Source organism: Mobula hypostoma, chromosome 7 (genome assembly GCF_963921235.1).
Source record: "Mobula hypostoma chromosome 7, sMobHyp1.1, whole genome shotgun sequence".
Lineage (NCBI taxonomy): Eukaryota > Metazoa > Chordata > Chondrichthyes > Myliobatiformes > Myliobatidae > Mobula > Mobula hypostoma.
In genome coordinates this window covers 158430645-158458621 of record NC_086103.1, presented here as the reverse complement: position 1 = coordinate 158458621, position 27977 = coordinate 158430645, and the positions used below count along the sequence as shown (strand labels likewise).

The 27977-nt window shown below is 41.2% G+C and overlaps 1 protein-coding gene across 5 annotated transcripts in view; it reads left to right on the top strand.

Annotated features, from left to right (window-relative positions):
• LOC134349699 (F-box-like/WD repeat-containing protein TBL1X) overlaps positions 1-27977 on the top strand; it is a 396148-nt gene that overhangs the window by 115771 nt on the left and 252400 nt on the right. For all 5 annotated transcript variants that reach the window (XM_063054418.1, XM_063054419.1, XM_063054423.1 and 2 more), the window contains exon 2: positions 18277-18338. The gene's annotated coding sequence lies outside the window, so the exon portion shown is untranslated. The remainder of the gene's footprint in view (positions 1-18276; positions 18339-27977) is intronic.

Sequence of the window (27977 nt, the reverse complement as noted above, 5' to 3'; positions counted from 1 at the left end):
TATATTGCTCTTCTCATCAACACAGTAATATTGCTAACGTAAGCACCCCTAGTCTAAATGTTTGTTTTTTTTTGGAAAATAGAGAATTAACACAAGTAAAGGGAAAGATTTGGGAAAGGGATTAAAAAAAATGAAAAAATTAAGTAAATAAGTACATAGGGATTGGATAATTATGTCTGCGGGCAGGAACAAGCACGAACAAATTGGGATATAAACACCTACAATGGTTGGTATATAGGCTTGTATGCAACATTTTGGACCAGTGGAAATGGTCCAGAAGGGTTGTATGGAAACTATTATTACCATTTTTCTTAACAACTAATTTCATTACTTAGCCTAATAGGTTAGATTTACCACAGTACATAATTATCTATTTAAATGTTTACTTTCCTTTTATATCATCTCAATGTGTACTTAAGAATGTATAAATAATTGTAGTTTTATACATATAAAAAAATGGAAAAGGTCATATGTGTGAAAAAAGTACATGATAATTGTGAATTCCTTATCCAAATAAAAATAAAATTTAAAAAAAAGAATTTACGATTTATTTCAAGTTCAAGTTTATTGTCATCTAACTGTACTTGTATACAACAAATGAAACAACGTTTTCTTAGACCACAGTGCACCCACAAAACATGTATCACACACAGTACATAAACCAAAATATTTAAGTTAATAAAATATAATTCAAAAATGCATGAGTGTGCAGCACAGGTAAATAGTACAGTAAACAGCTTGTTATCCTAGAGACATGACCTCAATGGTGGCAGAGTATTCATTAGTCTCACAAACTGAGGGAAGAAGCTGTTACCCAGTCTGGCAGCCCTAATTCTGATGCTCCTATACCCGCTTCCTGATGGTAGTGGGTCAATGTAGATTGTGGAATGGGTCGTAGGGATCCCTAACAATGCTTTAGGCCCCTTGTCTACATGCTGCTGGTAAATATCATAAATTGAGGGGGGGAGACCCCAGTGATCCTCTCAGCAGTTTTTATTATCCAATGTAGGGCCTTGTAGTCTGATGTCTTACAGCTTTCATACCACACAATGCCGGACTGGATGTTCTCAATGTTGCTCCTATAGAAAGTTGTTAGAATGGGGACAGAAAGCCTTGCCTTAATCTCCTCAGAAAGTGTAGACACTGTGGTACCTTCGTGGCTAGTGAGGAAGTGTTGTGGATCCAGGTTAGATCATCCTTTATGTGCACACAAAGGAACTTTGTGCTCTTCACTCGCTCCACAGCAGAGTCAATCATGTACAATAGAGTGTGGACCTGTGCCTTCCTGAAGTCCACACTCATGTCTTGTCTTGGGTATGTTGAGATTCAGATTATTGTTCTCACACTATTTGATCATTCTCTCTATCTCCTCTTGTATCCTGTCTCATCAGTGTTGCTGATGAGGAAAAACACAGTAATATTATAAGTGAACGATGGGGTTTGAGCTGAATCTGGCAGTGAAGTTGAGTCTGATCACAAGGCCCTGTGGGGGATGGGTGGAGGGAGCACACCAGTGCTCAGTGTGATGGAGCTTGAGATGTTGTTGCCAACTCGAACCTACTGGGGTCTTTCCATCAAGAAATCCAAAATTCAGTTACAGAGATGGGTGTTGAGTTCCAACGATGACTATTTATCCACCAGCCTCCCAGGGATGATAGTGTTAAGTGCCGAACTGAAGTCGTCGAACAACATGCTAGTGTATGAGGCATTGTTTTTTAAGTGGTACAGGACAGAGTGGAGGACCGAGGCTAGGGCATCATTGGTTAACTGATCTGAGCAGTAGGCAAACTGGAAGGCATCCAATGTAGCTGGAAGATGGGATTTTCTTTTATGTTCCATTACCAGCCACTCAAAGGACTTGATGGTTGTTGAAGTCAATGCCAATAGGTGGTAATCGTTTAGGCCAGTTACTGTTGTTCTCTTGTGCACCAGAATGATAGTACTGAAGCCTGCAGGGACTGTTTTAGAGAGATAGTAAAGATGTCTGTTAAGACCTCTATTAACTGGATCACACAGTCCCTCAGCACTTGACCAGGTATGTTGTCTGGCCCTGCAGCTTTACGTGTGTTTACCCTTTCTAGGTACAAGTAACCAGACAGGGTGCCTATTCCTCAGAAGTTGCTATCATTGGTGTGTAGGGTGGACTTGTAATCGGTTATGGTTTGTATACCTTGCCATATGTGCCGTGTATCCCTGGGGTCACAACGTGTCTGTGAATTTTCTGTGGGTACTCCTGCTTTGCCTTCCTGGTGGTATTGGAGAGCATGGCTCTTGCACACTTTAGAGTCCTGTTCCCTGATCTAAAGGTAGCATCCGGATCCTCTGCAGTCAGCCGTGGTTTCTGGTTTGCCTGGCAGTGTAGTGTTTAATCAAGGTAACCTCCTCAGTGCACTTTCCTATGTCACCAATCCTGCATATTCATCAAGGTTGACGTGATGATTGTAGGTAGCTGCCTCCCTGAATATTCTCCAACTTCGGTGGGACTATTTTTAAGTTGGCCTGATTGAAGTCACCAGCAACAATGAAGACACCATTGGGGCAAGTGTCTTCAGGTTGCAGATGGTGCCACGCTTCTGTAGCATGTTCCTAGCACTAGCATGGGGGGGGGGGCGGGGTATGTAAACATCAATGATTGGACTCCCTCAGTAAGTAGAAGGGCCTGCACTTCACCCTTTAAAGACTATCTGTGGTGAGTACACAGGTTCACAAATTTACAAATACAAAGCAACCCAATTCAGTATGTTGGTGCTTATAAATTATTCAGCGTGGTCTTTTGTTGATCGCAAACATGAGCTAATACTTTCTTTTTTTCACATTTTCATATCTCAATCGAAATTTTATTATTTTCCTGGACTAATTTGGTAATTTTCTTCTTAGAGGTTTGTTGTATCTGCAGATCATTTATTCGTTTACATGGAAACATGGTGTGCTTGTTGAAATGTGTGAAAGGTGAAGGGAAATTGCAAGCTTCTCACCCTCTAACTGGAGATCTGCTTCAGTGTCTGAGCACCTGAATGTGCAAGTTTTCCCACTGATGTTTCATTAACCTGAGGATCTTATGCTTAAATTTCAGTATGAAGTTAATAACTTTGTCAGAACAAGCTAAATATAAACAAAACAATTGCAGAGTGAAAATGTATTAAAGGTCGTATTTGTTTTGGGATGGTTAAACATGGGTAGGTGTAAGTGATAGAAACAGTTGTTTCTAGTAAATATTTTGAAATATTGCATGGCTCCACAGAATTTAAAAAGGTGGAGGCTTACTTTTCCAAAAGCATGAAACAGTACGACAGACAACAGGAATTCTGCAGATGCTGGAAATTCAAGCAACACACATCAAAGTTGCTGGTGAACGCAGCAGGCCAAGCAGCATCTATAGGAAGAGGCGCAGTCGACGTTTCAGGCCGAGACCCTTCGTCAGGACTAACTGAAGGAAGAGTGAGTAAGGGATTTGAAAGCTGGAGGGGGAGGGGGAGATGCAAAATGATAGGAGAAGACAGGAGGGGGAGGGATAGAGCCGAGAGCTGGACAGGTGATAGGCAAAAGGGGATACGAGAGGATCATGGGACAGGAGATCCGGGAAGAAAGACGGGGGGGGGGTGACCCAGAGGATGGGCAAGAGGTATATCCAGAGGGACAGAGGGAGAAAAAGGAGAGTGAGAGAAAGAATGTGTGCATAAAAATGAGTAACAGATGGGGTACGAGGGGGAGGTGGGGCCTAGCGGAAGTTAGAGAAGTCAATGTTCATGCCATCAGGTTGGAGGCTACCCAGACGGAATATAAGGTGTTGTTCCTCCAACCTGAGTGTGGCTTCATCTTTACAGTAGAGGAGGCCGTGGATAGACATGTCAGAATGGGAATGGGATGTGGAATTAAAATGTGTGGCCACCGGGAGATCCTGCTTTCTCTGGCGGACAAAGCGTAGATGTTCAGCAAAGCGGTCTCCCAGTCTGCGTCGGGTCTCACCAATATATAAAAGGCCACATCGGGAGCACCGGACGCAGTATATCACCCCAGTCGACTCACAGGTGAAGTGATGCCTCACCTGGAAGGACTGTTTGGGGCCCTGAATGGTGGTAAGGGAGGAAGTGTAAGGGCATGTGTAGCACTTGTTCCGCTTACACGGATAAGTGCCAGGAGGGAGATCAGTGGGGAGGGATGGGGGGGACGAATGGACAAGGGAGTTGTGTAGGGAGCGATCCCTGCGGAATGCGGGGGGGGGTGGAGGGGGGGAGGGAAAGATGTGCTTAGTGGTGGGATCCCGTTGGAGGTGGCGGAAGTTACGGAGAATAATATGTTGGACCCGGAGGCTGGTGGGGTGGTAGGTGAGTACCAGGGGAACCCTATTCCTAGTGGGGTGGTGGGAGGATGGAGTGAGAGCAGATGTACGTGAAATGGGGGAGATGCGTTTAAGAGCAGAGTTGATAGTGGAGGAAGGGAAACCCCTTTCTTTAAAAAATGAAGACATCTCCCTCGTCCTAGAATGAAAAGCCTCATCCTGAGAGCAGATGCGGCGGAGACGTTGGAATTGCGAGAAGGGGATGGTGTTTTTGCAAGAGACAGGGTGAGAAGAGGAATAGTCCAGATAGCTGTGAGAGTCAGTAGGCTTATAGTAGACATCAGTGGATAAGCTGACTCCAGAGACAGAGACAGAAAGATCTAGAAAGGGGAGGGAGGTGTCGGAAATGGACCAGGTAAACTTGAGGGCAGGGTGAAAGTTGGAGGCAAAGTTAATAAAGTCAACGAGTTCTGCATGCGTGCAGGAAGCAGCGCCAATGCAGTCGTCGATGTAGCGAAGGAAAAGTGGGGGACAGATACCAGAATAGGCACGGAACATAGATTGTTCCACAAACCCAACAAAAAGGCAGGCATAGCTAGGACCCATACGGGTGCCCATAGCTACACCTTTAGTTTGGAGGAAATGGGAGGAGCAAAAGGAGAAATTATTAAGAGTAAGGACTAATTCCGCTGGACGGAGCAGAGTGGTGGTAGAGGGGAACTGATTAGGTCTGGAATCCAAAAAGAAGCGTAGAGCTTTGAGACCTTCCTGATGGGGGATGGAAGTATATAAGGACTGGACATCCATGGTGAAAATAAAGCGGTGGGGGCCAGGGAACTTAAAATCATCGAAAAGTTTAAGAGCGTGAGAAGTGTCACGAACATAGGTCGGAAGGGATTGAACAAGGGGTGATAAAACAGTGTCGAGGTATGCAGAAACGAGTTCGGTGGGGCAGGAGCAAGCTGAGACAATAGGTCGGCCAGGACAGGCAGGTTTGTGGATCTTGGGTAGGAGGTAGAAACGGGAAGTGCGGGGTGTGGGAACTGTAAGGTTGGTAGCAGTGGATGGGAGATCCCCTGAGCGGATAAAGTCGTTGATAGTGTGGGCCACAATGGCCTGGTGCTCCTTAGTGGGGTCACGATCGAGGGGTAAATAAGAGGAGGTACCCGCGAGTTGTCGCTGTGCCTCGGCAAGGTAGAGGTCAGTACGCCAGACTACAACAGCACCCCCTTTATCAGCGGGTTTAATAATAATGTTAGGATTAGTGCGGAGGGAGTGGAGAGCAGAGCGTTCCGAAGGAGTGAGGTTGGAATGGGGACAAGGTGCGGTGAAGTCGAGACGGTTGATGTCCCGTCGGCAGTTGGCAATTGGCAATAAAGAGATCCAGAGCAGGCAGAAGACCAGAGCGGGGTGTCCATGAAGAAGAGGAGGGTTGAAGACGGGAGAAGGGGTCATCGGTGGGGGTGGAAGAGTCCTTGCCGAAGAAGTAGGCTCAGAGACGGAGACGGCGGAAGAAAAGTTCCGCACCGTGGCGAACACGGAACTCACTGAGGTGTGGGCGAAGGGGGACGAACGTGAGGCCCTTACTGAGAACAGAGCGTTCTGCCTCCGACAGTTGAAGGTCGGAGGGGATGGTAAAGACCCGGCATGGATGAGAGCTGGGATCAGAGGGGGGAGGGGGGAGGCTGGGGATGTCAGTGGAGAGGGGAGGGTTGGGGTGAGAGGAAGATGGAGCCTCTGTGGGCCCAGGAGTTGACGGTGGGATCTGAGGAAGACGGGGCTGCGGAGTGGTGGTGGGACTCCCCCCTCTGATCCCAGCTCTAATCCATGCCGGGTCTTTACCATCCCGGTAAAGCAGGATCTCCCAGTGGCCACACATTTTAATTCCACATCCCATTCCCATTCTGACATGTCTATCCACGGCCTCCTCTACTGTAAAGATGAAGCCACACTCAGGTTGGAGGAACAACACCTTATATTCCGTCTGGGTAGCCTCCAACCTGATGGCATGAACATTGACTTCTCTAACTTCCGCTAGGCCCCACCTCCCCCTCGTACCCCATCTGTTACTCATTTTTATGCACACATTCTTTCTCTCACTCTCCTTTTTCTCCCTCTGTCCCTCTGGATATACCTCTTGCCCATCCTCTGGGTCACCCCCCCCCCCGTCTTTCTTCCCGGATCTCCTGTCCCATGATCCTCTCGTATCCCCTTTTGCCTATCACCTGTCCAGCTCTCGGCTCTATCCCTCCCCCTCCTGTCTTCTCCTATCATTTTGCATCTCCCCCTCCCCCTCCAGCTTTCAAATCCCTTACTCACTCTTCCTTCAGTTAGTCCTGACGAAGGGTCTCGGCCTGAAACGTCGACTGCGCCTCTTCCTATAAACAGTACGACAGACTGCTTGTTTCCTTTGGAGCACAGCTTGAAGTGGGGCAGAAGGGCACAGATTCATAGCTGGATCTCTTCCTCTCCAGGCACAGTGTTCCTGACGTCATTATTATATATTGTTTTTTTGACCAACATTGAATCTCATAGCTGACATTTGTGAGAAGTCTAATTCATGCAATTATAATGCCTTTTTTTTTGAGAATTGGCTGTTTCTTGTGACTATTTCAGGTATAGGAAGTAATAATCAGCATGGATCTTCTCAAATAATATACTTAGTGCATATATAATCTCTTAACCATTCTCTGCTCAAGTCTCATAATGTGGGGAAAACAAACTTCCTCTTAACTTTCAAAGAAAAGCACAGGAATATGTACAGTGATGCTAAAAAGTGTGTGAACCCTGTAGATTTTCTCTATTTCTGCATAAATGTGACATAAAATGTGATCAGATCTTCACATAAGTCCTCAAGCTAGGTAAAGAGAACCCAGTTAAATAAATAGCACAAAAACATATTGTTTATTTATTGAGAAAAGTGATCTTATATTACACATATTTGTTTGAAAAAGTATGCGAACTTTGCTTTCAGTAACTGGTGTGATGCTATTGTACAGCAATAATTGAACCAAATGTTTCTGGTAACTGTTGATTAACTGTTGACCAGTCCTGCACATCGGCTTGGAAGATTCTTAGGCCATTCCTCCTTACAAAACTGCTTCAGCTCTGGGACGTTGGTGTGCTTCCTTGCATGAACTGCTTGCTTCAGATCCTTCTATAATTTCTATAGGATTAAGATAAGGACTTTGACTCAGCCATTCCAAAACATGAATTTACTTCCTTTTAATCCATTCTGTTGTTGATTTACTCTTGCTTTTCGGATTATCGTCTTGTTGCATTATCCAACTTGTATTAAGCTTCAGGTGACAGACTGCTACCCTGATATTCTTGTAAATGTCTTGATACGATTGTGAATTAATTGTCCCCTCAGTAATTACAAGCTGTCCACGCCCTGAGGCAGCAAAGCAGCCCCAAGTGATGCTCCTTCCACCATGCTTCACAGTTGGGACGAGGTTTTGGTGTTGGTGTGCAGTACCTTTTTTCTCCAAACATAACAATGTGCATTTCTGCCAAAAAGTTCAATTTTTGTTAAGGAACATTGTTGCAGAAGCATTGTATAACATCTAGGCGGTCTTTTGCAAACTTGAGGCATGCAGCAATTTTCTTTTGGAGAGTAGTAGTTTCCATCGTGGTGTCCTTCTGTGAATACCATTCTTGTTCAGTGTTTTTCTTATAGTGGATATACGAACAGAGATTTTAACAAGTTTGTGAGATTTCTGCGGGTCTTTTGCTGTTGCCCTTGGGTTCTTTTTCACCTCCTTCGGCACTGCATGTTGTGCTCTTGGTGTGATCTTTGCAGGGTGCCCACTCCTAGGGAGAGTAGCAACAGTACAGAGTTTCCTCCATTTGTAGACAATTTCCCTTCGACTGATGAACACTCAGGTCTTTAGAAAGGCTTTTAATAATTCTTCTTCTAAGGTCCTCTGGTAAAAGATAAAATTTTGTAAATGCCAGTCATCTCTGCTGCTTTGCACAAGTATTTAAAATATACTTTAGAAGCCTAGTGTGGCATTTAACTGCATCCTAAGCATCATTTTAATTACCATAATTATAATAAAGTAAATGTGTTGGTTTTAAAAATATTAAAGGTCTTTTGATGTCATTATAACAGCTTTAAAGTTTTTTAAGAAATTTTGAAGAGTAAAAAAAAATTGAAGCAAGGCCATTGCATTCAAAATAAAGCTTAAGATTAAACATTCCACTAATACAAAACCCTGTAATGGTTTTTAATGTATTAGTAACTGTTGTGGCAAGTTAGTAGGAATCATTTTTTTGTGTTCATTTGAGAATAAATTTTACTCATTTTCTGCCTTGAATTAATAAAGTTGCTAAAAGGCTTTCTTTTCCTATCTGCCTTCTGTTGGAAGAATCTGGAACACATCATATCTGTTAACAAGGACTTGTAACATGACTAAGCAACTGCTTCATTCATTTAAATCATTATTGAACTTGGGTGGAGATTTTTCATTTGATATTCTTGTTTCAAAGTTACACTGGATTTGTAGCTGATTAAGATGATCAAATATCATGCACATTTAAATATACTCACTAACATAATAAAACTGAACCATTGCGTGCAATTTGATTTATAATGAAATAGGTTGTTTATGAATTTTTAAAAAATGACTGCCATAGTTATATGCATAATGACGTGGCCACATCTTGTTAAAATATAGTTTGATTTAGAAATGAGTAATAAAGTTGCAAATATTGCATAGATTGTGACTTGCTGATTAAATGATTGCATATGTGGTCTTTCCTGATAAAAGTAGGAACCCATTTGGCAGAAGTTGTTCTGCTAATGGCAGATGGCAGGTTGTTATTTCATGTTATTTGCAACAGGATTTCTTAGTTCTGCAATTGAAATGTAGTAAACATGCTATGGTGTCTTGGCTTCTTTCATCAATAGTGTCCACAAATAAACCTCTCTCAATTGTAGGGGGATTCCTTGGGGCAAACACTGGCATCAAATATTAAAGCATTGTTGCAATGAATGTGAAATACCGACATTTCAGAGCATACCAATTACTGTTCACAAAACTGCCCGCAAATAATAGTGGGTATTTAGATACAGCTGTGAAGTGACTGAAACCATCTTTCTCAAAAAAAAGGATTCAAGCTCTCAAATAGTACTGCAAATGCTAGCTTAATAGACTTCTACAACAGGTGACATTTTGAGCAATGTTAAAGAACATGCCAATTTAGCAATTAGCCTTGAATAGAGTAAAATGGGTAGTGGGGGAAAAAGGTGGGGGGTTGCACAACTAGCTTGAACAATGCTTATTAAAAATAAACTTACATTTGGTAAATAGATCTCTGTAATTCTCAATGAAGAAGGCAACAAACCAATGTGAGGGAATTCCTTTTGAGTGAAAGCATTATCAGTTTATAATGACAAGGCACTTGCTGGATTAGTTTCCTGTTCTTTGCTGTGTTACTGGACTCAACTGATGAAACAGTTGGCTTTGCTATCGTTGACGAGGGAGAGAAGAAATCAGCCATGCTTACGCTCCCTGATTGCTATCCAGTAATTCTTATAGTGTGTTGTGTTTTTCCATTTACATCTGCTGAAGATAAAATTGGCTTGCTTGTATTTTTCCTTTGGAATTAATGGTCTGCAACAGTCACTGTTAAAACTGATAATGGAAAATGGCTGGTAGGTTGCCAGTGGGTTTATCAGCACATGTGAAAGCCAATATGATTTAGTGTTTGGGGGGGGGGGCGCGGTGAAAGAATATAATAGATCCCATTAACTGCACTTTACAAGAGTTATGACATTAAAATTAAAAGTGCTGAAATTTAAATGTTGTGGAATAATCTGAACAAGTACTCAGAAAAAGGGAGCGTGTGATCTATACTGTATTGGTCCATAAAGATATGCTTACAAATGAAACAAAATGGAAGTAGAAAAGAACACTTTCTGATTTTTCTTCCATAGAGAGCATTACTTAATATTAACCCTAAAATATTTAAGTAAATGCATGTCTCAGATTCAAAGATCTCAGAAATTCCTATCACCATCTATAATTTTACATGAATAGAAATATCCTTAGTCATTGGATGGATTGCACCGGAACCCGAGGCGGGGGGCAATATCCTTGTAGGTAGGTTTGCTAGGATGGTTCGGGAGGGTTTAAACTAATTTGCAAGGGGGATGGGACCCGGAGCGATAGAGCAGTGGAAGAAGTGCATGGAGTAAAGCCAGATCTAACATATAGAGAGGCTTTGAGGAAAGAGAAGTAGAATAAACGGTGTAAAGGTAGTAAAGCAGAAGGGCTGAAGTGTGTGTACCTCAATGCAAGAAGCATCAGGAACAAAGGTGATGAACTGAGAGCTTAGATACATACATGGAATTATGATGTAGTGGCGATTGCAGAGACTTGGCTGGCACCAGGGCAGGAATGGATTCTCAATATTCCTGGATTTCAGTGCTTAAAAAGGGATAGAGAGGGGGAAAAAGGGGAGGAGGGGTGGCATTACTGGTCAGGGATACTATTACAGCTACAGAAAGGGTGGGTAATGTAGCAGGATCCTCTTTTGAGTCAGTATGGGTGGAAGTCAGGAACAGGAAGGGAGCAGTGTTATCATGGGTGACTTTAACTTCCCTAATATTGATTGGCACCTGATTAGTTCCAAGGGTTTAGAAGGTGCAGAGTTTGTTAGGTGTGTCCAGGACGGATTTCTGTCACAGTATGTGGACAGGCCGACTAGGGGGAATGCCATACTAGATCATGAACTGGGTCAGGTCACAGATCTCTCAGTGGGTGAGCATCTGGGGGACAGTGACCACCGCTCCCTGGCCTTCAGCATTATCATGGAAAAGGATAGAGTCAGAGAGGACAGGAAAATTTTTAACTGGGGAAGGGCAAATTATGAGGCTATAAGGCTAGAACTTGCGGGTGTGAATTGGGATGATGTTTTTGCAGGGAAATGTACTATGGACATGTGGTCGATGTTTAGAGATCTCTTGCAGGATGTCGGGGATAAATTTGTCCCGGTGAGGAAGATAAAGAATGGTAGGGTGAAGGAACCATGGGTGACAAGTGAGGTGGAAAATCTAGTCAGGTGGAAGAAGGCAGCATACATGAGGTTTAGGAAGCAAGGATCAGATGGGTCTATTGAGGAATATAGGGAAGCAAGAAAGGAGCTTAAGAAGGGGCTGAGAAGAGCAAGAAGGGGGCATGAGAAGGCCATGGCAAATAGGGTAACGGAAAACCCCAAGGCATTCTTCAATTATGTGAAGAACAAAAGGATGATAGGAGTAAAGGTAGGACCGATTAGAGATAAAGGTGGGAAGATGTGCCTGGAGGCTGTGGAAGTGAGCGAGGTCCTCAATGAATACTTCTCTTCGGTATTCACCAATGAGAGGGAACTTGATGATGGTGAGGACAATACGAGTGAGGTTGATGTTCTGGAGCATATTGATATTAAGGGAGAGGAAGTGTTGGAGTTGTTAAAATACATTAGGATGGATAAGTCCCTGGTGCCTGACGAAATATTCCCCAGGCTGCTCCATGAGGCGAGGGAAAAGATTGCTGAGCCTCTGGCTAGGATCTTTATGTCCTCGTTGTCCACAGGAATGGTACCAGAGGATTGGAGGGAGGCGAATGTTGTCCCCTTGTTCAAAAAAGGTAGTAGGGATAGTCCGGGTAATTATAGACCAGTGAGCCTTACGTCTGTGGTGGGAAAGCTGTTGTAAAAGATTCTTAGAGATAGAATCTATGGGCATTTAGAGAATCATGGTCTGATCAGGGACAGTCAGCATGGCTTTGTGAAGGGCAGATCATGTCTAACAAGCCTGATAGAGTTCTTTGAGGAGGTGACCAGGCACATGGATAAGGGTAGTGCAGTGGATGTGATCTATATGGATTTTCGTAAGGCATTTGACAAGGTTCCACACGGTAGGCTTATTCAGAAAGTCAGAAGGCATGGGATCCAGGGAAGTTTGGCCAGGTGGATTCAGAATTGGCTTGCCTGCAGAAGGCAGAGGGTGGTGGTGGAGGGAGTACATTCAGATTGGAGGATTGTGACTAGTGGTATCCCACAAGGATCTGTTCTGGGACCTCTACTTTTCGTGATTTTTATTAATGACCCAGATGTGGGGGTAGAAGGGTGGGTTGGCAAGTTTGCAGACGACACAAAGGTTGGTGGTGTTGTAGATAGTGTAGAGGATTGTCAAAGATTGCAGAGAGACATTGATAGGATGCAGAAGTAGGTTGAGAAGTGGCAGATGGAGTTCAACCCGGAGAAGTGTGAGGTAGTACACTTTGGAAGGACAAACTCCAAGGCAGAGTACAAAGTAAATGGCAGCATACTTGGTGGTGCGGAGGAGCAGAGGGGTCTGGGGCTACATGTCCGCAGATCCCTGAAAGTTGCCTCACAGGTAGACAGGGTAGTTAAGAAAGCTTATGGGGTGTTAGTTTTCATAAGTCGAGGGATAGAGTTTAAGAGTCGCAATGTAATGATGCAGCTCTGTAAAACTCTGGTTAGGCCACACTTGGAGTAGTGTGTCCAGTTCTGGTCGCCTCATTATAGGAAGGATGTGGAAGCATTGGAAAGGGTACAGAGGAGATTTACCAGGATGCTTCAATCTCTGCCTTAAGTACACCCAATGACTTGGCCTCCACTGCTGCCCGTAGCAACAAATTCCATAGATTCACCACCCTCCGAGTAAAAAATTTCTCCGCATTTCTGTTCTGAATGGGCGCCCTTCAATCCTTAAGTCATGCCCTCTCGTACTAGACTCCCCCATCATGGGAAACAACTTTGCCACATCCACTCTGTCCATGCCTTTCAACATTTGAAATGTTTCTATGAGGTCTCCCCTCATTCTTCTAAACTCCAAGGAATACAGTCCAAGAGTGGACAAATGTTCCTCATATGTTAACCCTCCCATTCCCGGAATCATTCTAGTGAATCTTCTCTGTACCCTCTCCAACGTCAGCACATCCTTTCTTAAATAAGGAGACCAAAACGCCCACAGTACTGCAAGTGAGGTCTCACCAGCGCCTTATAGAGCCTCAACATCACATCCCTGCTTCTATACTCTATTCCTCTAGAAATGAATGCCAACATTGCATTTGCCTTCTTCACTACTGACTCAGCCTGGAGGTTAACTTGAAGGGTATTCTGTACGAGGACTCCCCAAGTCCTGTTGCATCTCAGAACTTTGAATTCTTTCCCCATTTAAATAATAGTCTGCCTGTTTATTTTTTCTGCCAAAGTGCATAACCATACACTTTCCAACATTGTACTTCATTTGCCACTTCTCTGCCCATTCTTCCAATCTATCCAAGTCTCTCTGTAGACTCTCCGTTTCCTCAGCACTACCGGCCCCTCCACCTATCTTCGTATCGTCAGCAAACTTAGCCACAAAGCCATCTATTCCATCCAAATCGTTGATGTACAATGTAAAAAGAAGCAGCCCCAGCACGGACCCCTGTGGAACACCACTGGTAACCGGCAGCCAACCAGAATAGGATCCCTTTATTCCCACTCTCTGTTTCCTGCCAATCAGCCAACGCTCTATCCACATATGTAACTTTCCCGTAATTCCATGGGCTCTTATCTTGTTAAGTAGCCTCATGTGTGGCACCTTGTCAAAGGCCTTCTGAAAATCCAAATATACAACATCCACTGCATCTCCCTTGTCTAGCCTACTGGTAATTTCCTCAAAAAATTGTAATAGGTTTGTCAGGCAGGATTTTCCATGCTGAGTTCTGCCTATCTTGTCATATGCCTCCAGGTACTCTGTAACCTCATCCTTGACCATCGACTCCAACAACTTCCCAACCACCGATGTCAAGCTAACAGGTCTATAATTTCCTTTTTGCTTCCTTGCCCCCTTCTTAAATAGCGGAGTGACATTTGCAATCTTCCAGTCCTCCGGAACCATGCCAGGATCTATCGACTTTTGAAAGATCATTGCTAATGCCTCCGCAATCTCCACAGCTACTTCCTTCAGAACACGTGGGTGCATTCCATCTGGTCCAGGAGATTTATCTACCTTTAGACTATTCAGCTTCCTGAGTACTTTCTCTGTCGTAATTGTGACTGCGCACACTTCTCTTCCCTGCCACCCTTGAGTGTCCGGTATACTGCTGATGTCTTCTTCAGTGAAGACTGATGCAAAAATAATAAGAGGAATAGATAGAGTGGATAGCCAGCGCCTCTTCCCCAGGGCACCACTGCTCAATACAAGAGGACATGGCTTTAAGGTAAGGGGTGGGAAGTTCAAGGGGGATATTAGAGGAAAGTTTTTTACTCAGAGAGTGGTTGGTGCGTGGAATGCACTGCCTGAGTCAGTGGTGGAGGCAGATACACTAGTGAAGTTTAAGAGACTACTAGACAGGTATATGGAGGAACTTAAGGCGGATGGTTATATGGGAGGTAGGGTTTGAGGGTCGGCACAACATTGTGAGCCGAAGGGCCTGTAATGTGCTGTACTATTCTATGTTCTATAGTCGTAGAGAAGTACAACACAAAAATAGGCCCATTGGCCTATCTAATCTGTGCCAAAACCATTTAACCAGCCTACTCCTAATGACTTGCACATGGACTATAGCTTTCTATATCTCTATTACCCATGTACCTAAGTAAATTTCTCTTAAATATTGAAATCAAGCTCTGAAATCATGAACCACTTGTGTTGGCAGCTCATTCCACATTCTGATGACCCTCAAAGTGAAGAAGTTTCCCCTCATGTGTCCCTTAAACTTCTCTTTTTCACCCTTAAGCCAGGACCTCTGGTTGTAGTCCCACCCAACCTCAGTGGAAAAAGTCTGCTTGCAATTACCCTATCTATACCCCACGTAATTTTGTATATCTCTATCATATCTCTTCTCATATTCCCCTTGAGTTCATATTTAATAACTGGTATTATACATGTTGTACTTGCAATTGAAATTAAATCTCGATTATTTTTGTTATTTTTGGGTACTGATGGCAAATGCTCGAATGCAAGGACTTAAAATTCACTGCCTAATTTGCACCTTGAAGGATGTGTTATAGTGTTAGTTTAATATTTGCTTGTGCTCAAAGGGGGAAAAAGGTCATGTACTCAAAGCTTCCCTGAAGAAATGCAGTATCTCTACTGATTTCTAAAACAATGACCATGCAAAGCAGAAAAGGAGATGAGAACTTGATGTCATGCGTCTGGGGGCACAGGGTGTGGATTTGGTGTATCTGTGATATTCATGTGATATTGATGTCCTTTTAAATATGTATAATAGATTGTTAGGCACTGGAGGGGATGTTTTAGTAAATTTGAAAAGATGCATCTGTTATATGTTATGCAGCATGTACATAAGGCTGGGGGAGCTCAGCAAGGCAGGCAGGATCTGTGAAAGAGGATAAACAGTCAATCTTCCAAGCTGAAACCCTTCAACAGGGCCGGAAACAAAGGGGGTAGAATTCAGAGTAAGGGGGTGGGGGAGGGGAAGGAGTACAAACTGGTAGTGATAGGTGAAACTAGGTGAGGGTAGGTGAGGGAGAGGGGCTGAATTAAGCTGGAAGAGGATAGGTGGGCTAAAGTAAAGGACTAAAGAAGAAGGAATCTAATAGATGACAATGAACCATGGAAAAAAGAGGAGGGGAGGGGAACTGGGGGAAGTGTTTGGCAGGTGAGGGTAAGAAAAGGGGTGAGAGGGTAACCAAAATGGGAATGGAAAAAGTGAGAAGAGTGAGGTTGTGTGAAAACACCACAAGTTAGAAAAATCAATGTTTTTGCTCTTAGTTTGGAGGCTACCCGGATGGAATATGAGGTGTTGCTCCTCCAGCCGGAGTTTGGCCTCATCATGCAGTAGAGGAGGGCATGGGCAGTATATGGGACTGGGAAATTGAATGTAAATAGGTAGCCACCAGGACATTCTACCTTTTGTGGCAGACAGAGTGAAGGTGCTTGACAGAGCAACTGCCTCAATCTGTATCGGATCTCACTAATGTAGAGGAGGCCACACCAGGAGCACTGGATACAATAGATGACACTGACTGACTTGCAGTTGAATTGTTGTCTAACCTGAAAAGGACTGTTTTTGGTCTTGAATGGTGGTGAGGGAGGTGGTGTAGGGGCAGGTGTAGCACTTATCATGCTTACAGGAATAAGTGCCAGGAGAGAGACCAATGGAGAGGGACAAATGGACAAGGGGATCACAGAGAGTGATTCCTACAGAAAGAGGAAAAGGGGGAAGGAAATAATGTGCCTGGTGGTAGTATCCCATTTGAGATGGAAGTTATGGAGAATGATGTGTATGAATATGGAGTATTGGGGGGTGGTGATTGTAGGTAAAGACAAGGAGAATCCTATCCCTGTTATGACGATGGGAGGATGGGGTGAGGTTAGATGTGCAGGAAATAGAGGAGAAGCCAGTGAGGGCAGGAGTGATGTGATTGTATATGTTGTAGATTAGTACTGTATGCCGGTAATAAAAGGTATTGGGGAGGGCAGATTTGAATTCAGCGCCATGGTGGAATTGTGTCAGTATTTTGGACTTGGCCCATCCATCATACTCCTTGTATAATTTTTTAAAATGGTAGAGATAATGGGTAAAGATCAGTGGATTAGCTATTCTTCACATCCTTTGGCCTGCATTTGTTGCTGTGGTGTTAGTGTATATGGCAAACTATGTTTGGCAAAAACAGATTAAATTATATTTATATTTATAACTGTGGTGTTGCATTTAACGTGAAGATGTGTTTGCAGTCTAAAGATAAATCTTGGAGATGAGATTACTTTCTGTTGAGCTAAAGTTTATTTGATTCAATCTGAATATGAATGGCAGTATTTTTGACTGAATGCTGAGCACCTATGGCTAAATAACAGTGAGGGATTCCATAAAATTGCAATGTTTTTGCCTGCTAATTTTGCAACATTCATTTTTAGTCTGTAATTATTTAAAATCTGCATATGTAGGTCAGTTTAATTTAATAACTGGAGAATCAAAACCCTATTGCATGATTAATATTAGTGTAAAGAAACATAATTACAATCAAATATTTTAGGCAATGGAATATAAATAATAGAACTATATGGTATGAAATAGTAAGTGTCGAAGCCATCCAAATTTACTGTGTATTAAAATGCAAAACCAGGATATTTATGGAGGGGACTAATTTTGTGCTGAGAACCTTCATCGGAATTGAAAAGAAAAGGACCCAGAAGCCAGGATAAGAGGTAGGGGAAGAGGTAGGAAATCAACCTAGCAGGTGATAGGGAAGACCAGGTGAGGGGGAAGGTAGCTGGGTGGAGGAGGGTTGGTGGGGATAGGTTGATGATGGGTGGAAGACTTGTTACAACAACCATGTGTCCTTCCACTGTCCTCGTCCTCCTCCACCTGGCTCCTGGCTACCATCATTCCTTGGTGCAGCTATTACCCTACTGGTCTCCTTCTCACCTCTCTCTTTCTCTATGTGTCAGATTTCTTCCTTCTCACTCTCAGAGAGCAGCACAAGATTGAAAAATAGTTCAAAGCAGAACTTCTGAAATTTAAAGGACTGAATTAACAGACTTTTCTATCAGAAAGTTATATTATTTTTAGACCTTGATGTAATTTTTCCTCTCATGTTTTGTGGACAATGGAATCTGGAATTTCTCTAAACCAATTTATCCCATGAAAGTTCCACTAATCTTGTTGTAAAAAGAGACCTTTCTGAAAATCAAATTGCAATTAGCTGTTACGTTTTTCCATTCCTTTCCTGTTTCTTTTTTTCAGTAGGAGCTGATGGTGTTACTGGTTTTATCTTGAAGATATTGAGTTCACTAGCGTGAATCAGAATTTTCAACAGTGGCCATTAATCTACAATACTTAAGAAATCATTGATTATTTAAACAGCTTTATAATTTTATCCACGATACTTCCTGTTTGCAAGAAAATTCCAGTTACATTGAAATATATTGAGTTAAAGGCATTTAAAATTATTTTAAAACAAAAATGAGTTTTTTTTAAACTTGTGTATCAAAATATATCTTCACTTTGTCTTTTATCCTGTATTAATAGGTCACTGGCTGAGAGCTGTGCTTGAAGTGTGAGTGATTGGGCCTCACTTTATTGGTAACTGAGTAAGTACAGTACTTCCTTTCAAAATTGTGCACTTTTTTTCCTTAGGATACATCTAAGGCCTTGTATACCTCAGATGTGACAAACTGTCTCTAGCAAGAGGAAATGCCCGTGGTTAGTGCAAAAGATTAGTTGTTAGGTTGCTTTAAAACAGTGTTACCACAATGTTGCAAATGGAGAGGAAAGAAAAAAGATAGACTAACCCAGAAGAAAGCTCCAGTCAGATCACATTATATTCAATGCAGTAGATTTATCTTATGTCAGATCTTAGACATGCTACATTTACAAAATAAGACAATGTAGGCCTATGGACCACAAGTCTACAGAGTTCATCCAGATACATACGTTTGAATTACACTAAGGCAGCTGGAGAGTTTAAATTCAAATAATTCATAAATCTGGAATCAAAAGCTAGTATTATTGAAGGGAATTATAAGTTAGATTGGAGGACTTTGGTTATGGGGAGAGATTGTTTAGGAAAAGTCCCTTCATACCTTTCTCTTAGTTTATAAAATGGTGTTGTCTCAATTTGGAATATAGTTGGAAAAAGTGGCGGGGCACAATATTTAATCTGAGTGGGAGAAATCAGTCATTGGTAATGCCAACTATGACTGAGGTGGTCAAGACCTGAAGGGCATAGCCTCTAGAATGATGATGAATGAACCAACTTAAAGAATAAACCTACTTGATTTCACCCTTACCATGACGGATACATCTAACCATCATAACATTAGTAGAAATAACCACCACAAAAGTCTTTGTTGGAATAAAGTTCCATATGGCACTAGAGTTTGAACTTGGAACAGATTTGAGAACTTGAACTGAGCTCATGAATCTCAATGGACCGTTATTAGAAGCAGCAGAAATGCAACCTCAAATGTTGCCATGTATCTTACCCTACTTGTTAACAACAGTAGAATATCAGGCCTTGTTCATTGAGGAGTTCAGAAGGGCATACTAGGAGCAGCACTGGGATGCCCACGATTGGGTCAAAGAACTGAATTTCACGTGAGAGGTAGAGTAACTGCCCTTGATGTCAGGTCAGTACTCAAGTTTGTTCTGAGTCCATGTTATTTAACACAAGTGTCACCAAGAAGCTCTGGTAAAACTGAAGACCAGTGGCTATCATGAGGGAAACAATGATTGCAGTCAAACCTCACACAGGAGGTGGTTACTCCAGTGGCACCTTTATAACCAAGAAAGCATTGGATTTGGGATCATGGGTACATCATATTGTCCTGCAAGTTGCATGCCATCCTAACTTGGAAATATTTCACGTTTCCTTCATCAACAGTTTTTTTAAATCATGGAATACCTTGTCCAATCCCACTCTGGGTATACTTTCACTTGAGAGACTTCAGAGATTCAAGAAATTACTTCTACACCACCTTCTGAAGCATGGAGGGACAGCAATGCTGGACTTGGCAGCATCTCTGAGATTCTTCAAAAAGAATTGAATGAGTGAATGAATAGGTAAATACATAAGGCAGAGTACTTCAGGGAAAATCCAACTACGAGTCTCATGATGGAAATTGGAGTTTAGCATATATTCATAAAATGCAGTTTGCTTGTATTCATTACTTACTCCAGCACTGCAGATTATTTTCTAAGAGGTAAACAGCCAAGTTTCACTGCAGCAGAGTCTAAATTATTACAGACTACTACTTCTTGAATGGCTAGTAATGTAAACTAAATTTACAGTCTCAGACCCACCACATACTTCGGTCCATAACTGATACTACTTGACTTTCTAATTTAAGAAAATATTTTGGCTTGAGTAACAGGAAAGGGGGTGGGGGAAACACACTGAGTAGTTTTGACGTTAACTGACATAAACTTTCTCAAGACTAAGATGACCTATATCAAGAGTTTTTTTTAAAGTTGCTTGGGGATAATTTTCATTTAGCTTTTTGTTAGTTTTTTTTATAATTTGATGAAGCCTAGCCCCCAAAAAATAGCTGTTGTAGATGTGCTTGTTGAAGCATATAGAACAGTATCTTTCTGTTTCAAGGCAGGTTAATGTTTCCCTACTTAACAGCCATACACTACAAAATAAGTCAACACAAATTCCAGCATCTGCAGAATTCCTCGTGTTTGCAGCACAAATTCTTTTCAATTTTACTAAATGTTTAAAGAACTGTACATGCATTTTTTAAGAACATTTGAGTTATTTTCTGTCATTCTATCATTTATATCAAAAATGTCTTTTAACCAATTTAACACATTTTTTGGCTCAAGAGTGAATAATTTTTGTTTTTGTAATATGTAAAAGTGAAACTGCTCATTGTAGCAGGAATAAATGAAGCAGCAAAATGTATCGTAACAGAGGTGGATCGAAGAGGGTTAGATCAAATTGTATTTTCCAGAAGTTTGTGAGAAGGCCCCAGATAGTCAGTTTTGTGTGCATTTAATCATTTTTCTTTGATCTTACTGGGTGATGAACCATGAAACCAATGAATTGTATGTGTTCTACTGAAGAATTTAAATTCAATCTGAAAGTTTAAAACTATCCATGAAGTTGTTGGACTGCAATTTGAATATCTTACAAAGAAACCTTTAGTCCATTCTTGACTAGCTTTTGATTTCAGTTTTATGGCAATGTGCCAAAATCTTAAATGGTGTGCAGAATTTAGCAAGTGACTCAGTTAAGAGCTAGAGATGGGCAATAAATCAAAGCCTCATCGGTGATATCTGCATCGTAGAAATGAATTTTAAAAATGCGTGGTGCTACTCATGACAAAAAATTATTGGTATGAGGAGCAAGCTATGCTACGATTGTAATTGTTGACATGTCATTACATCTGAATGATCTTACTAATTATTGACATGACAAGAAAATACATCTATTGTAACACTTGCTAGGATGATAAAATGTAACAAACAGGACAATAAGCATAATGTCTCACTGCGTCAAGCTACTGTTGAAAATAGAGTTCGGCAGAATGAAAGGTACAATCAGCGATGAGATTGGAGAAACACAGTTTGGTTTTTGTAAAGGCTTAGGAACAAGGGAAGGAATATTTATGATGAGAAACATGGAGAGATGCATTGAGGCACAAAAGACCATCTACTTATGCTTTATTGACTATGAAAAGGCTTTTGATAAAGAAAGACATGAGAAAGTAATAGAGGTTCTGAACAAGTACGATCTGGGATGGAAGAATGTGCAGATAATAAGGTACTTGTATTGGAAACAGAAAGCGGCGGTCAGGGTAGAAAATGAGCTATCACCATGGGCTTGTATTAAACGAAGCGTAAGGCAAGGCTGTGTTGGCTCACCAGATTTGTTCAACCTCTATGGAGAATAGATTTTTTGGGAATGCGACCATCAGGAGACAGGTATTCCAGTCAGAAGCCAGAAGGTGGATAACATCAGGTATGCAGATGACACCGCATGGCTAGCTGACAGCAAATGCGAGCTGCAAATTATGCTGAATAAAGTGAATGAGAAAAGCCTTGACTACGGACTAAAAACCAACCCTAAGAAAACAAAATTGATGGTGGTAAGCAAAACAAACACTAAAGACTCATTCATGATGGTATCGTTACAAGTGAATGGACAAGACATTGAACAGGTGTGAAAGTTTGAATATCTTGGCAGTTGTCTGATAGATGATGGGAGATGTGAAGTTGAGATCAGAAGGAGAATAGGTATGGCTAAGACCCAGTTCATGAAGCTAAAAGATCTACTATGCTATCGGAAGGTAGACAACCAAAGTAGAATCCACTTCCTCGAGTGTTATGTATGGTCAGTGCTGAGGTATGGATCAGAAACATGGACCCTGAAGAAGGATGACATGAAACAAATTAATGCTTTTGAAATGTGGTGCTATCGATGAATGTTGAAGATCAGCTGGGTAGAGAAATTTCCAAATGAGAGGGTTTTGTCCGAAGTTGATAGATCACAGATACTGCTGGAGAAGATCATGAAGTTAAAAGTTGCTTATTGTGGCCACGTTATGTGGAGAGATAACATCTTGTTGGACTTGCTATATGGAAAGGTGGAGGGAAAGAAAGGAAGAGGAAGGCAAAGAACAACATGGCTGGATAACATCAAGGATTGGACCAAGCTGGACAAGACTAGGGATGTTGTGGACAAGTGTCGGGACAGAGCGACGTGGAGAGAAACCGTCCACCAACCGGAAATTCCAGATGCAACCTAACGACGACAAGCACTTGCTACAGGTTATCTAAATAGGTCACTAAAAATTAATGTGCAGGGCATGTTCCTAGTTACATTAAAGAATGTTTTGTTACATTTTCACAGATTTTTCAACATGACCAAATGGATTTTTAAAGGGGTATTGACATCAAGCAAATTATCTTACTGGACATGTTATCATGCTTAATACTATGTAATATGTCACTACCTAACTGCTATACTTCCAGCTGTTCTATCACTATTTGTTCAAGACACTCCATTCCAGCTTCTGTCTTAACAAAGTATTGTATTTCCGTTTATTATTTTCTCATATTACAGTGGCATGCAAAAGTTTGGGCACCCCTGGTCAAAATTTCTGTTACTGTGAATAGTTAAGTGAGTGGAAGATGAACTGATCTCCAAAAGTCATAAAGATGAAACATTCTTTTCAACATGTTAAGGAAGATTAGTGTATTGTTTTTGCTTTGTACAATTTTAGAGTGAGAAAAAGGAAAGGAGCACCATGTAAAAGTTTGGGCACCTCAAGAGATTTGAGCTCTCAGATAATTTTTACCAAGGTCTCAGACCTTAATTAGCTTGTTAGGGCTATGGCTTGTTCACAGTCATGGTTAGGAAAGGCCAGGTGATGCAAATTTCAAAGCTTTATAAATACCCTGACTCCTCAAACCTTGTCCCAACAATCAACAGCCATGGGCTCCTCTAAGCAGCTGCCTAGCACTCTGAAAATTAAAATAAATGATGCCCACAAAGCAGGAGAAGGCTATAAGAAGATAGCAAAGCATTTTTTAGATAGTTGTTTCCTCAGTTTGTAATGTAATTAAGAAATGGCAGTTAACAGGAACGGTGGAGGTCATGTTGAGGTCTGGAAGACCAAGAAAATTTTCCAAGAGAACTTTTTGTAGGATTGCTAGAAAGGCAAATCAAAACCCCCGTTTGACTGCAAAAGACCTTCAGGAAGATATAGCAGCCTCTGGAGTGGTGGTGCACTGTTCTACTGTGCAGCGACACCTGCACAAATATGACCTTCGTGAGAAGAAAACCTTTCCTGCATCCTCACCATAAAATTCAGCGTCAAAAGTTGGCATAAGAACATGTAAACAAGCCTGATGCATTTTGGAAACAAGTCCTATGGACTGATGAAGTTAAAATAGAACTTTTTGGCCACAGTGAGCAAAGGTATATTTGGAGAAAAAGGGGTGCAGAATTTCATGAAAAGAACGCCTCTCCAACTGTTAGGCATGGGGGTGGATTGATCATGCTTTGGACTTGTGTTGCAGCCAGTGGCACGGGGAACATTTCACTGGTAGAGGGAAGAATGAATTCAATAAAATACCAGCAAATTCTGGAAGCAAACATCACACCGTCTGTAAAAAAGTTGAAGATGAAAAGAGGATGGCTTCTACAACAGGCTAATGATCCGAAACACACCTCAAAATCCACTATGGACTACCTGAAGAGGCGCAAACTGAAGGTTTTTGCCATGGTCCTCACAGTCCCCCGACTTAAACATCATCGAAAATCTGTGGATAGACCTCAAGAGCAGTGCATGCAAGACAGCCCAAGAATCTCACAGAACTAGAAGCCTTTTGCAAGAAAGAATGGGCGAAAATCCCCCAAACAAGAATTGAGTGATACTTGCCAAAGGGGGTGTTACTAAGTACTGACTATGCAGGGTGTCCAAACTTTTGCTTTCGGCCCTTTTACTTTTTTGTTATTTTGAAATTGTAAAAGATGGAAATAAAAAAAGTAATCTTGCTTAAAATATTAAAGAAATGTATCATCTTTATCTTTATGCCTTTTGGAAATCAGGTCATCTTTTACTCGCTTAGCTATTCACAGTAACAGAATTTTCGACCGGGATGCCCAAACTTTTGCATGCCACTGTATATACACCCACTGTACACTGAGTGTATGTTTGTGGCTTCTGCTGCTGTAGCCCAGCTACTTCAAAGTTTGACATGGTGTACATTCAGAGGCACTCACTCTTCTGCACACAACAATTGTAACATATAGTTATTTGAGTTACTATTTCCTTCCTGTCAGCTTGATGTAGTCTGGCCATTCTCATCTGACTTCTCTGATTAATAAGGTGTTTTCAACTACAGAGCTGCCACTCACTGGATGTTTTTTGTTTTTCACACCATTCTCAGTGAACTCCAGAGTGTATTGTGTGTGAAAGTCCCAGGAAACCAGCAGGTTCTGATGTACTCAAACCACCCTATCTAGCACCTACAATCATTCCATGGTCAAAGTCACTTAGATCACACTTCATCCTCATTCTGGTGTTTGGTCTAAACAACTGAACCACTTGACTGTGTCTGCATGCTTTTATGCATTGGGGTCTGCCACATGATTGGCTGATTAGATATTTGCACGAGGTATAGAAATGTACCTAATAAAATGGCCACTGAGTGTATATTCCGTACAAATCTGGTCAGGGTAGTTGTTCTTATGCCCTTCATATGTGTACTCAGCTCTTTGCTACATTCTTAATCATTCTGTTTCTACACTCTTTCCTTTTTTTTAACCTCTGTGGCATTTTAAAAATATTTTCACTTACATGTGTTCCAGTATAGATTTTGCATCATTTTCAACTGATTCATCCATTCTCAGTATCCTAGGGTTACTTTGTTTTCTTCCACTATTGCTTTATTGCTGCTCCCAGTGGTAGCATCTGTCAAAATCACTAGGTCAGCCCCTGCACATAGACTAATCATACCAAAATAAACTTCTGTCTTTCTATTAATCACAAAGATTTGCTAACCTCTCTAAATGATTGTTAAATATCATGACCATAGTATGTTGTGAGACTATTTGTACTGAGATCTTGTACAGTAATGGAAAATTCACTTAAATCTCCTTTGTAGAATTTATATGAAACTTGAGGTTCAATTTTTAAAATACCTTTTTCATGGCTTCTTTGGATTATTCAGTAAGTACGGTTAAGAAGCCAGATGGTAACTACATGCCATTCTGAGCAAATTATTAGGTGCTGTTTTTTTTCCATATAGTACAGAACCACCTGCTGTTTGTTTCACCTCCATTGTTAAATGCTAAAATTGAGAAGTCAGCGATATGCAGGTTTCTGTTTATGAAGCCAAAGCCCATTGCTAAATCACCAAATGTCTTTCACAAACATGTGACAGACAATTCACTGCATATCAAATCAGGAATGGTTGTTTGCTAGCCTGAGAAAATATTGTTTGCATTTCACAGTAGTCAAGTCAGATATAAAAATGTGGAAGACTACAAAATATGAAAGCAATATTTGAAATTTTGGCTGCTATATTTCTGATGTTTTCAGAATTGCCAGATCCTGTGTTTTTGCACCCATTGCATTTTATAGACAGTGCCCAGATTTTTCTGGAGCATACTATGAGTTTTAGTTTTACAGTGTACCTTTCAGTTCAACAATATTTCAGTTTGAATATATTTGACTATATTGGTCATTATTTATCCTTCAAATTACCTCATTAAAAGAGAAAAATTGTTTAGTGTGTAAGAAGCTTACAGCATGCAGATTACTTCAGGTATTAAACTTCTATAAGCACTTCTGGTTGTAAAGCATTTTGGAACATCTTAAAATTGTAAAAGGCGTTAAAAGTTTCTTTCTGTCAGTTGCCAGAATGCGAAAAGATTAAAGCAAGAAGAGCAAACCTAGGCAACTGCAACTGTAGTAAACAATGGACCCAACAGTCTCTTGTCTTGAACATTTGATTTAAGGATTGAGAAAGACAGTGAGGAAGGATGTGTAATTGTTAAATTAAGAATAGAAAGAGAAATACAGAGGGAAAACAATATAAAATGATAGTGATTGTAAGTAAAAAAAAACATAACGAAGGTAGAATTGAACTTCCAGCATTCAAAATATTATAATAGTGATGAGGAAGGACTTCAAATAGTCCTTTACTGAGCATTGAATTTCAATGACATTGCATTAACAATTATGCTGAGCAGGTACTTGCACTCAGCAAATCTGTAAAACTGGTCAGGGATTTGAGGGCAAGCTGGTATTTTTATAAGACATATATAACATACATAATATGCTCCCTATACAATATAAAGAGACCATATTGTCCAGCAACATGGCAATTTATGCAGGCAATACATTCATTGAAGTCATCAGCTTATTGTATACTGATAAATAAAAAAAACTTATGTTAGCAAATTCTGGGACAAGATTGGTTAATGTAATTTCCAGGATACAAGTGTAAAAGAGAACAAAATAATACATAAAGGGCTTGAAATTGAACAATTTTCTAACACAATGAAGTTGTTAAAATGCTTTAAAATGATTGTCAAAGAGAGGAAAAACTGAATCTTGTTAAGGCCTCCTGTTTTGTGCCCAGTTGAAGTTAAGTAAGTAGGTTGGCCTTTTATAATGGGTAGGATGTGCAGAGGCTACTGCTGAATATTTGTGAGCAAGTCTAAATTTTAGATTTAACAATAAGGTAGCACAATGGTTATATATAAACTGAAAATTCAACTGACAAAAAGTGGTTTTAAGTAGTTAGCAAAAGCTTCTTTGAACCCATGGATTGAAATTCAGTCTTTGCCCTTTCCTAGCAGAGCATTACTTAATTTAGGGTCACAAGACATTACATATACTGGAAAATGGAACAATCTGCTGGAGGAACTCAATGAATTGATCTTCTCAGTGGGTTAAGCTGCATCTGTACAAAGAAAAGCACCTAATGTTTTAGATCATTGACTGTTCATGAAGTCTGAAAAATTAATTGCTGCCCTCTCTGCAAATGCTGCTTGACCTGCTGTGTATTTCAAACATACTCTGTTTTTATTTTTCTCTCTAGCACCACTCCTCACCCAGTCCCAGATTGTGGTGCTTGTTATCAAAGCATTTCTGCCTAGAGCACATTAAATGATTGTGGCATAATGAAACAGTTTATTGATGATGGGACCAAACTCAGTTTGTTGGAGAGCACCTTAAATTCCATATGGGTAGCCTCCAACCTAACGGTTTGAACGTCAATTTCTCCAACTTTTGGTAATTTATCCACCCTTTCTTTTTCCATTTCCCATTCTGGTTACCCTTTCTCTTCTCACCTGTCCATCACTTCCCCCTGGTTCCCATGGCCCACTGTCTTTCTTCAGCCCTTTACCTCTTCTGCCTGCCCCCTCCCAGCTTAATTATCCTTCACCACCACCCACCTTCTCCCTCACTGCTCACCTTGTACTCTTCCTCACCCCCCCCCCCACTTTATTCTGGCTTCTTTCCAGTCCTGATGACGGGACTTGGCCCAAAACATCGACTGTTCATTCCCTTATATAGATGATGCCTGACTTGCCGAATTCTTTAGCATTTTGGGTGTTGCTCATCTGCAGAATCTCTTCTATTTATGAAACTGAGGCTACATCCACACTAGACCGGATAAATCTGTAACCAAAGCCTTTTCTCTTCATTTTGACCCTCCGTCCACACTGAAACAAGTGATTTCCTCCCCCGAAAATGGCCCTTTTC